Below are 15,286 nucleotides of genomic sequence, written 5' to 3'. Positions count from 1 at the left end.
TCCCTAACCAGCATCTAAGCTGCTGCATGGCAGGGCCCACTGTGTACGTGTGTGTGTGTGTGAGAGAGAGAGAGTTCTGCACAGCCAAAACCAACACTCAAAGACATACCTTTTTCTTTCTAATGCCCACACCCGTGGCATGTGGAAGTTCCCCGGGCCAGGATTGAATCTGAGCCACAGCTGTGACCTATGTCACAGCTGTAGCATCACCAGATCCTTTAACTCACTGCCAGGCAGAGGATCGAACCTGTACAACCACAGTGACCTGATCTGCTGCAGTCAGGTTCTTAACCTATTACGCCACAATAGGAACTCCTCAAAGACATATCTTAGGTTGTACCTTTATTTTTTTTAATTAACATGCAATACCCTGCTGGACTTGATTGATTCCATGTTTCTGTGCTCTGGTCTTAGCACAGAGCTTGGGCCACAGAGAGGATCAATACATATTTGTTGAAAAGAAAAGCATGAAGGTTAACCATATCTGTTCGTTCTACCTGATTGAAGTTCCCTGGTCATAAATTTTGCATAAATAGATAAAATAGTGTTAAAAGAACATATTAAATTAGTGACTTGTTCTCTGAAATATTTAAAATAATTGCTCTGCCCCCACTTTTTAACCTGAGCTGTCTATGGTGAAATTTTGCTGAGCAAACTAAACTTTAGCTTCATTCAAATGGAATAATTAGAGAGTTGGATCAAGCAATCTAATGAGTGACTTTTCCTGTGCTCAGTGGGATTCTGAGAGTTGGAGCCAGGAAGGGCTCACTGTTACCTGTGTGAACAGGGGAGGTGGGGGGGGGTGCGGCAACAGCCTCCTGGGGGGTGGGGCCTGGAAGGAGGGTCAGGTGTGCACAGCCCTGGTCCCACCCTCGACAGTTGCCCTGGGCTGCAGCGACAGCCTGCATCCCAGTGTGATTAGGCATTTGCTGCTCCGGGAGCTCCAGCTGCAGACACAACTCTTCCAGCCTCTGCTTGGCCGTGGCCAGTCCTGACCCATCAGTGCCGCCCCAAATGCTCCTGCCCAGCTGAGCAAGTGTCCCCTACAGGTCTCAGATGAAATCCCCACAGAGAGGAGTTTCCACTGTGATTTAGCAGGTTAAGAACGCAAAACAGTGTCCACAAGGATGTGGGTTCGCTCCCTGGCCTCGCTCAGTAGTTTAAGAATCCAGACTTGCCTAGAGCCACAGTGTTTCATAGATGCAGCTTGGATCCAGCGTTGCTGTGGTGTAGGCAGCAGCTGCAGCTCCGATCCAACCCCTAGCCTGGGAACTTCCTGATGCTGCAGGAGTGGCCCTAGAAAAGGCAAAAACACACCCACAAAAATTACCAAATTTCATTGTGGCTCAGACAGTTAAGAACCCAGCATGTTGTCCATGAGGATGCAGGTTTGATCCCTGGCCTCGCTCAGTTCATTAAGGATCCTATGTTGCTACAAATAGATCACAGATGTGGCTTGGATCTGGTGTTGCTGTGACTGTGGTACAGGCTCACGTCTGTAGCTCTGATTTGACCCCGGCCCAGAAACTTCCATTATGCCACAGGCATGGCCCTAAAAAGAAAATTTTTTAAAAAGTGTGTGTGTGTGTATAAAACTTTCTGGATTTCCTTATAATTTGGGCGTAGATATTACAGGATTTGGTTATAAAAAATCTAGAAATATGCATTTCTCACATTTTTTTAGATTATTACCTAAAATAAGACATTTAAGAACCTTTTTGAGAGGCCTGGGCTCATTGGGAGTGTGTCACAGGCCTCTGGAAGTTTGAAAACCCTGCCACCGTTTGCTGTCATGGAAACAATTGAGCTCTGTCCATCCTCCCAGGATTTGGAAATTCCCATAAAATGCCAGACTGATCCACTAGTCTTTTTTTTTTTTTTTTTGGTCTTTTGTCTTTTTAGGACCTCACCCACTCACCCACAGCATATGGAGGTTCCCAGGGTAGGAGTCCAATCGGAGCTACAGCTGCCAGTCCACACCACAGCAACAGGATTGTGGGATCTGAGCCATGTCTGCGACCTATACCACAGCTCATGGCAATGCCAGATCCTTAACCCAATGAGTGAGGCCAGGGATCAAACCTGCGTCCTCATGGATACTAGTCAGGTTCATTAACCACTGAGCCACGACGGGAACTCTGATCCACCTGTCTTGATTGGGTGGTTATCCTCCCAGATCTGTTGTACTGACCAGTTCCTAATGTTACCGGAAAGGTCTTTCTTCTTGTAGGACATGTTTAACGCTTAAAAGATTATTTAAAACGCCACGCCTGCTTTCTGATAGCGTGTAGTCCTGCAGTATCACCTACAAAACGTCGTAATAGTAAAAATCAGAAACAGAAAAAACCATTGCAAAAATAAAATTCAATTAAAAACTAATACTAAATAAACCAAAACCTTCGCAATGGTTTAAAAAAAGTTGACAATCCAGTTTTAAAATCGATATGAACTGCAAAGATCAAAAAAAAAAAAAAAAGCTGGAGTTCCCGTCGTGGCGCAGTGGTTAACGAATCCGACTAGGAACCATGAGGTTGCGGGTTCGGTCCCTGCCCTTGCTCAGTGGGTTAACGATCCAGCGTTGCCGTGAGCTGTGGTGTAGGTTGCAGATGCGGCTCGGATCCCGAGTTGCTGTGGCTCTGGTGTAGGCTGGTGGCTACAGCTCCGATTAGACCCCTAGCCTGGGAACCTCCATATGCCGCGGAAGCGGCCCAAGAAATAGCAAATAGCTTTTTTTTTTTTTTTTTGTCTAAGACATTATTAAGAAGAACAACTAAGTGAGAGAAACTACTCATCAACACAAAGACATAATATGAAACTAAAGGAATTAGGGCCGAAATAATGAAACAAGAATTAAAAAACAGGGAGTTCCTGTCGTGGCACAGTGGTTAACAAATCCGACTAGGAACCATGAGGTTGAGGGTTTGATCCCTGCCCTTGCTCAGTGGGTTAATGATCCGGCGTTGCCGTGAGCTGTGGTGTAGGTTGCAGACGCGGCTCAGATCCCGTGTTGCTGTGGCTCCAGCGTAGTCTGGCAGCTACAGCTCTGATTGGACCCCTAGCCTGGGAACCTCCATATACCGCGGGAGCGGCCCAAGAAATAGCAAAAAGACAAAAAAAAAAAAAAAAAAAAAAAAAAAAGACAAAAAAACAAACAGACAAAAAAACCCAGAAGCTCCTGTTATGGCACAACAGAAACGAATTTGACTAGGAACCATGAGGTTTCGGGTTTGATCCCTGGCCTCACTCAGTGATTAAGGATCTGGCGTTGCTAGGCTATGGTGTAGGCTGGCAGCTGCAGCTCCATTTCGACCCCTAGCCTGGGTACCTCCTTATGCGACAGGAGCAGACCTAAAAAAAAAAAATGAAAAAACAAGACCAGTGGAAACGATCAGAGCCTCAAACCAACGCACACCTGTGACCATGTGATCCATGACAAAGAAGTACTGTAGATTAGTGGTAAAAATACATGGAAACAAGATTAAGGTGCTAGGTCATTTGAATAGCCACATGTCAAAAAGAAAATCTTGAAACCAATCTTGTATCATCCACAAAAGTCAATTCCATAAAGAATATAGCTTTAAATATGAGTGTTAAGTAAAGGTTCATCAGATCAATATTTTTATGATCTTGAGATAGGGAAAGAATTCTTAAACAGATCACCAGAAACAGTAGCTGTATGGGAAGAGATTGATAACTTGCACTACATTCAAGTTAAGAATTTGTTTACTCAGCAAGGAGCTACTGTATAGCACAGGGAACTATGTTCAATATCCTGTGATTAAGCCATAATTGAAAAGAATATGAGAAAGAATGTATATATACATATAACTGAATAACTTTGCTGTACAGCAAGAAATTGCTGTACAGTGTCAATCAACTATATTCCAATAAAATAAATTTTTTAAAAAAGAGTTTATGGAGTTCCCACTGTGGCACAGTGGGTAAAGAATCCGACTGGAGCATCTCAGGTTGCTGCAGAGGCGTAGGTTTGATCCCCAGTCTAGCGTGGTGGGTTGACGGATTCAGTATTGCTGCAGCATAGGTCACAGCTGTGGCTCACATTCAGTCCCTGGCCTGGGAACTTCCATATGCTGTGGGTGGAGCTATAAAAAAATTGTTTCTGGAGTTCCCATCGTGGCTCACTGATTCACGAACCTGACTGGCATCCATGAGGACACAGGTTCGATTCCTGGCCTCACTCGGTAGGTTAAGGATCCGGCTCTTCCATGAGCTGTGGTGTAGGTCCCACGTTGCTGTGACTCTGGCATGGGCTGGTGGCTACAGCTCTGATTGAACCCCTAGCCTGGGAACCTTCATATGCTGAGGGTGCAGCCCTAAAGAGAGAGAAAGACAAAAAAGAAAAAAATTGTTTCTTAAAAAATATCATTGAGTGAATAGGCAGTCACTGAGTGGGAGTGGACAGAGGCAACACACATAACTAACACAGGGCTCCTTCCACTCTTATAAATCAATAAGCAAAAGGCACAGTTGAATAGAAAAATGGGTAGAAGGACTGACCATGTAATTGACAAAATGAAGCTACCCAAATGGCCCTCAACTTCCATAATTATCATGTAAATTCAAATTAAAATCACAATGAGATTCTGTACTCATGCTCCAGAACAGCTGAGGTGAGAATGATGCAGCAGGTGTTGCTGAGGCTGTGGAGCAATGGGGTTTCATCAACACCTGCACAGAGTCTATGGTGTTTGGCATTTATAATCCAAAAATCAGGGTGTCCTGTGGCCAGGATTTCATTCCTGTGGTAACAGAAATGCAGGCACATGGGCTTCAAAAGACATGAATAAAGATGTAGCAGGGAGTTCCCGTCGTGGCGCAGTGGTTAACGAATCCGACTAGGAACCATGAGGTTGCGGGTTCGGTCCCTGCCCTTGCTCAGTGGGTTAACGATCCGGCGTTGCCGTGAGCTGTGGTGTAGGTTGCAGACGCGGCTCGGATCCCGAGTTGCTGTGGCTCTGGTGTAGGCTGGTGGCTACAGCTCCGATTAGACCCCTAGCCTGGGAGCCTCCATATGCCACGGGAGCGGCCCAAGAAATAGCAACAACAACAACGACAAAAAGACAAAAGACAAAAAAAAGAGATGTAGCAGTGTCATTTGTCATCGAGGAAAAAACTTGGGAAATAAATAGACATCAGGTTTCCAGCTTGAACTGTCATCCTTGTCCTCACAACAGGAAAATTGCTGAACAAACTGAAAATCAATAACTTTCATTGGGTTCTTCAGAGAACTGAAGTTCAGGGGAAACCATTACCTCCGAAACTGGGGACAGGTGGCACGCAGGAATCCACCTGGAGCAGAAGCCACCACCAGAGCCAGTACCAGGGAAGGACGCACTCAGAGGCGAATTGCTGGCCGCTCAGGGTGCACAAGATTGAGTGTGACGTCTTCAGGGAAGCCTAGTCTTACTCAAGGGGCCCCCACTTTCCTGAGCCTACCTCCAGGACCCCCACCGAGCACAGGATGACCGTCAGAGAAAACCACTCCTGCTTCCTTCCCACAGGGAAGGGGAGAAGTAAGTAGCCCTTTGAAACGATGCCCAGAGCGTTCTGCTCTTCTTCTAAAAGCCTGTCCTCAAAGAAACTCTTTCACCAGAGCCTCACCCAACCCCAGCCAGCTTGTCTCACTTCAGTGGGGACCAGGAGGGAGGTGGACATCTGAGCAGCACTTGTGCAGGTCACAGCCCCAGGCACAGCTGGCGAAGAGGTGAGGTCTAGTAGACGCCGCATCAGAGAAGCTACTGCACAGTCGATACAGTGGGAAGCCCTGCAAGCCTCATTTCAGAAGACGAGGAAAACCCCGAGGTGATACCCGAGAAAAAACAAGGACACAGAGGAAATGCCAGCCTCTGACACCTACTGCTCCAGCATAAAGCAAACACAGCCTAACTCCTAGCCATCTAAACAGAACCTCACACTAAAAGCGTATTTGCTTTTACCCAGCTGCGTATTTGCTTTTACCCAGCACATCCTGTCCATCTTTCAACAAAAAGTTACAATGTGTACTAAAAGGGGAAACAAACACCACATGTAGAGACAGGCAGCACATCAGAACCGGACTCAGATATGGCGGAAATTTTGGAATTTGGGGACAAGGGATTTAAAATAACTATGATTCATGTGATAAGGGCTCTCATGGAAAAAGTGGGTGACTTGTGAGAACAGATGGCTAATGTAAGCAGAGAGATGGAAACTCTTAAAGAATCAAAAGGAAATGCTACACATCAAAAACAATATAATGGAAATGAAGACGGCCTTTGATGGGTTCATCAGAGCTTAGACATAGCTGGGGAAAGAATCCATGTGCCTTAGGATATATCAACAGTCAAGTCCCAAACTGAATATCAAAGAGAAATAAGAATGAAAGAAACAGGATAGAATATCCATGAACTGTGGGACAAATTTAAAAGGTATAACATACACATACAGGAACTATGTAAGAGAGAAAGGAACAGAAGAAATATTTTCAGTAATACTGGCCCAGAATTTTCCAAAATTAATGGTAAACAGCAAACCACAGATCCAGGGAGCTCAGACAACACCATGCAAGCAAATATCAAAAAAATTAACATGAAGGCATGTCATAAGAATTCCCATCGTGGTGCAGTGGAAATGAATCCGACTGGGAACCATGGGGTTGCAGGTTCGATCCCTGGCCTTGCTCAGTGGGTTAAGGATCTGGCATTGCTGTGAGCTGTGGTGTAGGTCGCAAACACGGCTCGGATCTGACGTTGCTGTGGCTCTGGCGTAGGCTGGCAGCTACAGCTTGGATTAGACCCCTAGCCTGGGAACCTCCATATGCCGCAGGTGCAGCCCTAAAAGGACAAAAGACCAAAAAAAAAAAAAAAAAAAAAGGACATGATCATATTCTAACTGCAGAAAAATCAAGGACAAAGAGAACCTTGAAAACCAGAAGAAATAAACACCTGAATTGTAGAGGGACAAGGATAACACTCCCGTTTGATTTCTCACGAATCATGCAAAAAAAGAAAAAAAACCCTCAGCAGCCTGGAATTCTGTATCCAGTGAACTTATCCTTCCACAGTGAAGGAGAAATAGACTTGCTCAGACAAAAAGTTGAGGGAATTTTCACTGGTAAATCTGCCTGGCGAGGAGTGTTCAGAGAAGTTCTTCAGGGAAAAGGATGTAAGTCAGAGACTGAGCTGCATAAAGAAGAGAATAGTGTGAGAAAAGGAAGTAAATGAAGGGGCCACGGAACAAGCTCGTGCAGGAGAGATGCTTAACCTCCTGCTGGACCACAGCCACCTGCAAGAGAACGAAGCTTCGGCATTCCCCACAGGTGGTGTCTGCTCTGCAGGACTGGTGTGTGGTCACCAGGAGGGCGTTGTCCACAGGATCCAAGGCCAGAGAACCTGCCTTTGGGTGCTGACCCGGATGTCAAAGTCACAGACTTTGGTGTCTGGCAGTGGGTTCACTATGGCAACTGGTGGACAGACTCTGGCACCTCCCTCCCCCGCTGCCTGAATTCTTCCAGAGCCAAAAGTATGATGGCCCCACGGTGGATGTGAAAGGGTGTCACCCTCTAAACAGTGGTCACAGGGTCCCTGTCTTGTAATGGACAGGACTTCAAAGAGCTGCAGCAACGGACACTGAGAGGGATGTGCCATGTTCCCCTTATCTGTCTGTGGAGTGTGAAAAACCCACTTAAGTTCCTGTGGTGGATAAGTTAGCTAGATGGGGAAACCTTTCAAAATGTAATATCATATCATCACAGTGTACACTTAGGATATCTTACAATTAAAAAAAAGAGAAGAGTTCCTGTCTTGGCTCAGTAGGTTACGAACCCAACTAGTATCCAAGAGGATGCGGGTTTGATCCCTGGCCTTGCTCAGTGAGTTAAGGAGCCGGCGTTGCCGTGAGCTGTGGTGTAGGTCGCAGACTCGGCTCAGATCTGGCATTGCTGTGGCTGTGGTGTAGACCAGCAGCTGTAGCTCCGATTTGACCCCTAGCCTGGGAACTTCCATATGCCGCAGGTGCAGCCCTAAAAAGCAAAAAAATAAAAACAAGACTTATGGAGTTCCCATCACGGCTCAGTGGTTAATGAATCTGACTAGGAACCATGAGGTTTCGGGTTCAATCCCTGGCCTTCCTCAGCGGGTAAAGGATCCAGCGTTGCCATGAGCTGTGGTGTAGGTTGCCGATTCGGCTCAGATCCTGCATTGCTGTGGCGTAGGCCTGCGGCTACAGCTGCGATTCAACCCCTGGCCTGGGAACCTCCATATGCCTCAGGAGTGGCCCTAGAAATGGCAAAGAGACCAAAAAAAATTTTTTTTAAAAACTTACAATTTTCTATGTCAATTACACTTTAATAAAGAAGTTTTTAAAAGTAAAACATAAAATTTAAAATTCCCGACCCCTGGGACAGAGACATGTTAGAGGAACTCATGAAGACTCCGTGGATGAATGCGAACCTCCCCCAGAGACACCCCCCGCCCCCCGACTACAAGGACCTGGCACTCTTGAGTCAACGCTGTGCATGGGAACAAGTGGGAATTGGTCCAGGACTCCATGGATGGGCCTGAGCGTGAAGGACTGATCACCACCTGTCGGCCCCTGGGCTGCAGGACAGTGCAGCTGGAGGGCTGCACGCCCCTGTGAGGCCCCTGCCCGCAGCCCCCAACCCGTCCTTCCGTCCATGAGCTCATGCGTTAAAGCTCGGGCTCTGCAGCCTCCCAGGGCTCGGGTTTGAGGTTGGGACGCCGTCTCTTGAGTGGACAGTTCAGTCTAGGAGAGAAGAAACAACCAGCCATGTTGTGTACATGTCCCAGGGCTCCTTGTGAGGTCACTTGTCTGCAGTCCTGCACAAGCAGGACACAGACCTGAGCAGAAATTCTACCTGGAAAAATGTGGAAGAAAAACGGAGCTGTCCAGGGTGCTGGAAATGCTGAGCGTGGGTGGAACCCTGCTCAGCTGGGGGGAAGGTGCCCTGCAGGCTGTGGGCACACAGGGGCCTTGGGTCACAGCTTCAGGAGGGTGGTGGCTCGGGGTGGCCTCCCTGCTCTCTCCCGTCCTTACCAGCCAGAGAGCAAAGGTGTCTTCAGACTGCATGTCTGCTGTATGATTAAAGTTCATTTGTCAGGAGTTGCAGTCGTGGCCCATCGGAAGCGAATCTGACTGGTATCCATGAGGACGCAGGTTTGATCCCTGGCCTCGCTCAGTGGATTAAGGATCTGGCAGTGCCATGAGCTGTGGTGCAGGTCGCAGATGTGGCTTAGATCCTGCGTGGCTGTGGCTGAGGTGTAGGGCATCGGCTACAGCTCCGATTCAGCCCCTAGCTTGGGAATTTCCATATGTTGTGGGCACAGCCCTAAGGGGGAAAAAAAACAATAAAATTCATTTGTTAAATGAGAAGAACCTGGGAGTTCTGTCGTGGCTCAGTGGTTAACAAATCCAACTAGGAACCATGAGGTGTCAGGTTCAATCCCTGGCCTTGCTAAGTGGGTTAAAGATCCAGCATTGCTGTGAGCTGTGGTGTAGGTTGCAGACGTGGCTCAGATCCTAAGTTGCTCTTTTTCTGGCGTAGGCTGGTGGCTACAGCTCTGATTCGACCGCTAACCTGGGAACCTCCATATGCCGTGGGAGCAGCCCTAGAAAAGGCAAAAAGACAAAAAAAAAAAAAAAAAAAAAAAAAGAACCTATTTCCCCTGGCCAATCCTTTTCTATTTTGCACAAATTAATTTATCCAAATAGTTACTATCTTGACTTCCGAGGGGATATTAGGAGCTGGGTGTATATATGGTATGTGAAATAAGTATTTGGCAAGCAAATGTCTTTATTGGGCAGCTACTGTGTGCTTGAATGATTCTCGAGCTAGAAAGGTGAGTAAAATAGATGCTTGTCCTCTAGGAGCGACTGCTGGTTGGAGATGGATTCACAAGTATTTACTATGTGCCCAGGACTCAGTAGGTAATAAAGAAGCATCTCGGAGTTCCTGTCATGGCTCAATGGTTAACGAATCTGACTAGGAACCATGAGGTTGCGGGTTCGGTCCCTGCCCTTACTCAGTGGGTTAAGGATCCGACGTTGCTGTGAGCTGTGGTGTAGGTTGCAGACACGGCTCAGATCCCGCGTTGCTGTGGCTCTGGTGGAGGCCGGCGGCTGCAGCTCCGATTTAACCCCTAGCCTGGGAACCTCCATATGCTGCAGGAGCGGCCCAAGAAATGGCAAAAAGACCAAAAAAAAAAAAAAAAAAAAAAAAAAAGAAGCATCTCTTTACTCTTAGTTGGTGGTTGGAGCTGAGAAGTATGGATGTTGGGCCCTGGACCCAGCCTGGGGAGGAGGGAGGTTGGGGAGAAGTGACGGGAAGGTCGAGGCTTCCTAAAGAAAGTGGAGATTGAGTGGGCGGGTGGGGGAAGTGAGCTGGCAGAGACCCTCAGAGATCTGGACCTGACAGAGAGCGGAATGTACGTCATAGGAGTGCATTTAGCAGTGAGCTGTGAGTATGAAAAACAGCACTCCTTTTACCTGGAAGGGCAGGTGCAGGAGCTAAGTTCTGGGCTGCTGGGAGCAGCACAGGCAGGCGGACAGCACGCTCCACCAGCCTTCCTGGGTTCTCGGAACAGACTCTAAGTGAGAAGATTTTAGATGCACAAATTCAATGCTTTGCACATGTTCTCTAGGGCACAGGGGGCTTGGATATTAATAATGTTGTTTGATAAATAGGTCACAGGTTCAGAAAATGCAAATATCCATTGTGAATTTCTAGAGAGGGTAAAGTTTTCAGTACACCAGCTGGTTTGGAAAGCTGTTCACCTGAGCCTTCTGAGAAACGCGTGCTCAGAGTCTACGCTGGGAAATGCCATGTCAGCACCCGAGTGTCCAGGCTGCTACATGGCAGGTTTCACTGGTCTGATTCTCTCTGAAGATGTGCTGCTTTCTGAGGTCAACACAGCTAGGCAGGCTTCAGGGAGGCAGCTGCAGAGCGTTAATGATGAGAAGACCCACAAATGGGCATGAAAGAGGTTGACCAGTTGACTGAACCTCAGTTTTACTCACAGCTCTGTGCAGGGTATTGGACAGTGCCAGCTCTCCATGATGGCTGGAAGCCCTTACTCTTTCTTCTCTCGTTTCTTTGCATTCTTCTGACCTCTTAAGGCAGTGCAGAGATTGGAGTGGCTAGTAAAGTCAACAGCTATTTTTATAGATGTGATATTGGTTGGGAAACTGGGATTTCTTGACTGGGATAGGAGAGGTCGATGGGCAAATAATTGCATCTGTTTTGGTCCCTTGACACTTGAGAAAGTTGTGCTTTCCAAGAATGTTGGTTTTCAGGATCAAAGGAAGCTAGTTAAATTTTTTAGTGAAAGCTGCAAAAGAGTCATCTCTCATCTGCATTGTATATTTCAAGGTTATCAGTAAATGTGCAGTTTTTCAGAGCAGGTGTGACCTACTCTTGGGGCTCAAAGGGAGGAAAAGAAATAGCTTTCTCCTGATTTCATAGAGCATCTGTTCTTGGGTCACCTGTATGAGATGGCCGTTACCCATTACTCTCCTTACATCAGCGTTAATTTCAGTGTCATGTGATTTGTATTTTTCATCATCCTAATTTTTTTAAGCAGCTGGGCATTTTAAGCTGAAAATTAAAGTTATTTGTTATAGAGGAACTAATGGTGTACCCCCAAGGGTAGAATAAAGCATATGACTTGTTATAAGCTGTGAACAGTCTAGAAGTTTTTTCTCTGATCTGTAAAATTTTCCTTCTAAAGGCAATGATTCTTCATCCCTCCCTGTAGCCACACCCTTTGCAGTGTGATTTTGCAGGTGCTCCTACTGAGAGGCAGAATCTGTCCCCCAGACCTTGCATCAAGGCTGACCAGTGGAATGCAGTGGGTAAACTACTATGCCAGTTTGGGACCTAGGCTTAAAAGGTCTTGGATGCTTCTGCTTCTGCTTTCAGAACCCTGCCATCTCCGTCACAGCAAGCTCACATCAGCCTGCTGGAGGATGAGATGCTGTGGGGCATAGAACCAAGTTGCCCAACTGACAGCCAGCTCACCCCCAGAAGCTGAGCCCCCAGTCAACCCACAGCTGACCACACACACATGAAGGAGCCCAGCTGGGATCATCTTAAACTGCTGACCAGATTAATCATGAGGTAAGTGAGTACTGGAGTGGTTGTTATGCAGCAAGAGCTAACTAATACATATGCCTACTGCAGAGAGGATGCCAAGCATCAGTGGTATATTCATCCCAAGTTACTTGGCCAACAATAGGCACCCAATAGATGCCGATTTCCTTTCCCCAGTGTTTCATGTAGACATGCACGCCTATGATTGGCATGATTGGCGCTTCAGTGCATACAGTGCCCCACCCACAGGAGGAAAGAGGCGACCAGTCTGACCACTAGGGCCCAAGGGCAGCCTGCAAAATAAGAAGTTTGCCTTTGATCTGTTCTCTCCAAATCTAAACTCGGGAGGTCAGGGCTGTGGACAGATTTTAAGACAAGGGGCTCCCTCCTCTGTGGGGCCCCATCTTCCTTCTTTTGCTTTTGATCTCTGGAAAGAGGGAATGATCTCAGGCTGAGAAGTAGTTGGGAGGCAGTGCTTAACCCTTGGAAGCTTCCCGCTTGCACCCCTCGGCTCCCACACCAAATTCAATGCTGTCTCCCCACCTTGGGTCTGAGGAGAGATGCTGGTAGGAGGGGGTGTTCCCTCACCTCTGGCAGAGACGGCGGAGTTCAAGCACTTTACCCCCCTGAGGTCAGGGGGAGTCAGAGCCCCTAAAGCTGCACTCCCAATATAGTGGACACTTGCAATATGTGGGCACTAAGCCTGGAGTGACTGGTGTGAATTATGACATAGCGTTAGTATGAAATAGAGTGAATTTCAAAGATCGAGTCCACATCACAAAAGACTGTAAAACATTTCATTAAATCTTATATTGATTGCACATTAAAATGATAAGTTTGGGTATATTGGGTTAAGCAAATTACAATCAATTTCACTGGTTTCTTTTGTTTAATGTAATTATTAGGAAATTTAAAACTATAGCTGTGGCTCACATTCTATTTCTCCTAAACACAGCTGCCTTAGAGGATTGCCACCTTTTATTTGCTTTCCTTTTTAAATTTGTTTTTCCTTTTTTGGCTGCCCCAGAGCATGTGGAATTCCCAGGCCAGGAATCAGATCTGGGCTGTAGTTGCAACCTAAGCCACAGCTGCAGCAGCATTGAATCCTTATCCTGTCGTGCGGCCAGGGCTCGAACCTGCATCCCATTGCTCCCCAAACACACCCATCCCATGGTGCCACAGTGGGAACACCGCCTGTAAAATTTTCCATTAATTTATTTTTATTTATCTATTAATTTATTTTTGTTTGTTTTTTAAGGATGGCCTCCATTTTCAAAGCTCAGCCTGTGTCCTCAAAAGACCAGAGGCCAAGTTATGCCATCTGAAATTTTAGACTAGTCTGTTTTTTGTTTCCATTTGTAAATAAAGGATTTAACAAAGCTCTTTAGCCCAGTATAACCTTAAATTTAAGGTTTAATTTTAAAATATATTCGCTTGAACATCATGCTAAGATTTGACCTCATTTTGCACGGGGTTTGCACAAGTGTGTGACAACACTGTCCTTGTCTTCAAGACAGTTCCTATTTAGTAGCTTGTCAAGGACTGGCCCCGGCCCCTGTTTCCATTTCTCATAGATTGTCGTCCTCCAGGGGGATTAAGGAACAAGGTTGAAAGTAAGTTTTCAGCTCTCAGAAAGCACAAAATTTTTCTTTCTATTGTTCCCCAACATTTCCAGTTTCTTTTTTTAAAAAAATTTATTTTACTGAAGTATAGTTGTATTAACTGTTGCTGTACAGCAAAGTCATTGTCATACATACATATACGTCCTTCAGTATTCTTCTCCATTATGGCTCATCGTAGGACACTGCATAGAGTTCTCTGTGTTAGACGTAGGACCTTGATGTTTAGCCCCTCTGGGTATAAGAGCTCACACCTGCTCACCCCAGCCTCCCACTCCATCCCTCCCCCAACCCCATCCTCTTGGCAACCACAAGTCTGTTCTGCTTGTCTGTGGGTCTGTCTCTGTTTTGTAGATAGCTTCATTTGTGTCATATTTTAGATTCCACATGTAAATGGTATTATATGGTATTTGTCTTTCTCTTTCTGGGTTACTTCACTTTGTTGCATCCATGTTGCGGCAAATGGCATCATTTCATTTGTTTTTATGGCTGAGTAGTATTCCACTGTGTACACAGGTACTGTATCTTCTCCATCCACTCCTATGTCAATGAACATTTAGGTTGCTTCCATGTCTTGGCTACTGTGAATAGTGCTGCTATGGATGTAGGGGTAGATGTATCTTTCTGGTTTGCTTTTGTTTCTTTTGTCTTTTGTCTTTTTAGGGCTGTACCCTGGCACATGGAAGTTCCCAGGCTAGGGGTCAAAACGGAGCTGCAGCCACCAGCCTTCGCCACAGCCACAGCAACACCAGAGCCAAGCCTTGTCTGCGACTTACACCAGAGGTCACAGCAACGCCAGATCGTTAACCCACTAAGTGAGGCCTGGAATTGAACTTGCGTCCACATGGGTGCTAGTCAGATTTGTTTCTGCTGAGCCACAACAGGAACTCCTTTTTACTGTCCTTTTTTTTTTTTTTTTTTTTTTGGCTTGCATGTATCTTTCTTTCTTTCTTTTTTTTTTTTTTTTTTTTTTTTTTTTGTCTTTTTGCTATTTCTTTGGGCCGCACCCTCGGCATATGGAGGTTCCCAGGCTAGGGGTTGAATCGGAGCTGTAGCCACCGGCCTACGCCAGAGCCACAGCAACGCGGGATCCGAGCCGCGTCTGCAACCTACACCACAGCTCACGGCAACACCGGATCCTTAACCCACTGAGCAACGGCAGGGACCGAACCCGCAACCTCATGGTTCCTAGTCAGATTCGTTAACCACTGCGCCACGACGGGAACTCCTGCATGTATCTTTCTGAATGATAGTTTTGTCTGGGTATATGATATACCCAGGAGTGGGATTGCTGGATCATACCATTACTCGATCCTTAGTTTTCTGACTGGAGACTGTTCTCCATAGCGGCCGTACCGAGTTAGCCTTCCCACCAACCATGTAGGAGGGTTCCCTTTTCTCCACATCCTCTCCAGCATTTCTTATTTGTAGGGCATTTTTAGCTTCTAATCTCAGAAACCCCGATGGCAGTCCATGGCTGGGAGAAGAGCACAGTGCATGAGTCTGGAGCTAGAGCCCATCCTTGCACATGGAATTAGGTTTTGTCTTCTTTTTGTCTTTT

At 46.5% G+C, this 15,286-nt stretch overlaps 1 protein-coding gene across 4 annotated transcripts in view; it reads left to right on the top strand.

The window, feature by feature from the left end:
- RPP40 (ribonuclease P/MRP subunit p40) overlaps nt 1-15,286 on the top strand; it is a 52,019-nt gene that overhangs the window by 19,840 nt on the left and 16,893 nt on the right. For all 4 annotated transcript variants that reach the window (XM_021100132.1, XM_021100134.1, XM_021100135.1 and 1 more), the window contains one exon: nt 11,936-12,133. The gene's annotated coding sequence lies outside the window, so the exon portion shown is untranslated. The remainder of the gene's footprint in view (nt 1-11,935; nt 12,134-15,286) is intronic.

The sequence above is a fragment of the Sus scrofa genome, chromosome 7, assembly GCF_000003025.6.
Source record: "Sus scrofa isolate TJ Tabasco breed Duroc chromosome 7, Sscrofa11.1, whole genome shotgun sequence".
Lineage (NCBI taxonomy): Eukaryota > Metazoa > Chordata > Mammalia > Artiodactyla > Suidae > Sus > Sus scrofa.
This window is presented reverse-complemented; position numbering and strand designations above follow the sequence as displayed.